At 50.9% G+C, this 1,413-nt stretch overlaps 1 pseudogene; it reads left to right on the top strand.

Annotated features, from left to right (window-relative positions):
* Positions 1-420: 420 nt before the first annotated feature.
* Positions 421-1,235, top strand: LOC108525330 (zinc finger protein 773-like; annotated as a pseudogene).
* Positions 1,236-1,413: the final 178 nt, after the last annotated feature.

Here is a 1,413-nt window from a genome sequence, read left to right as displayed (position 1 = left end):
TGGTGACACTAGGGGAGGCACATAAGGTGGTGTAGGGGCACTGAATGTGGTACAGAGTATGTGCACATTCTAGTGAGTGTGAACAGATGTCCGCCGGACCTTGTACTGGGGATTCAGGGAGAGCAGTGACACAAATTTGATTGTATTTGGGAAACACAATCTGGGGATCCAAGGTGAGTTGTCTGGCAAGAGAAGAGTGGGACTCTGCATACCATGTCCAGAGCTGAAATGGACTATATGTGCCTACCTGCCTGTGCTTGCTCAGTGGGAACATGTGGAGAGAGTGGGCATCAGTGGTTCTGGGGCAGGGTCTCTCCTCTGAGATGGGGATTGAGGAAGAGGGTGAGCAGGGATGGATGTTTAGGGGATGCCTAAATTCCCCAGTAAGGAGGCCACAGATAAACTCAACTCTTTCCATCTTAGCAGGGCTATGTGACCTTTGAGGACGTGGCTGTCTACTTCTCCCAGGAGGAATGGAGATTGCTTGATGAGACTCAGAGGCTCCTCTGCCGCAATGTGATGCTGGAGAACTTTTCACTTCTGGCCTCTCTGGGTAAGGTTCTCACAGCCCACCCCAGCATCCTGGGCTGGACTTGGCTCTTCCTCCTTTTCCTAGGGACAGGTCTGTTCTTCCCAAAGCTGAATTGTGGGCACTCATTCCTTCTCCAGGATCCTGAAGTAGCTATTGTAATTGGCCTGGGCCGCGTATACTACCACCTTCTCTCCCCGAGCTGCCCCAGAGCTGTGCAGGAAAGGGTTTGGGGTTAACGAGCCTTGCAGTCAACTTGATGGAACTTAACCCTGGTGGCCTCTCTGTGGCCTGGTGACATTGTGCAGATCTGTGGTAATTCTATTCCCCTACGTTCTGCCTGCCTCCTCTAGCCAACATACCTGGGTGTCTGTCTGTGCCAGCAATTGAGTCACCAATGTGATTGCTGTTTGACTGGGTTGTTCCTGTAAGACCCTCCTCCAAGGTTCTCTCTGTACTATTTTGTTTTCTTTCTGTGATGGGATAAGTCATTCTGGCTCAGTGCTGCCACTCACCTGTTGTTTTCCTTAGGACTTGCATCTTCTAAGACCCATGAAATAACCCAGCTGGAGTCATGGGAGGAGCCCTTCATGCCTGCTTGGGAAGTTATGACTTCAGCCATACCGAGAGGTACTTGGTGGGTGGAGCTCAGGGAGGTATGAACTCGGGGATGGGTTCATATCATACCAGGAGTGGGCCCAGATATTTTGATACCAAGGCAAGGGATCATCGCTGATATCTGTCTTTTCTTCCTCAGTCACCCATTTATATCTATTCTGATAATTGACCCGGGGCCATTCCCCACCTCTCTGTCCTCCATGTTTCACCCAATCCTCAGCAGCACCTTTCAGCAGTGGCTTTCACTGAATGTGTGGTGAGGTGGG

Source organism: Rhinopithecus bieti, unplaced genomic scaffold, assembly GCF_001698545.2.
Source record: "Rhinopithecus bieti isolate Rb0 unplaced genomic scaffold, ASM169854v2 scaffold_38043, whole genome shotgun sequence".
NCBI classification, from domain to species: Eukaryota; Metazoa; Chordata; class Mammalia; order Primates; family Cercopithecidae; genus Rhinopithecus; species Rhinopithecus bieti.
Note: the sequence above shows the minus strand (reverse complement) of the source record. Positions and strands in the feature narration are given on the sequence as shown.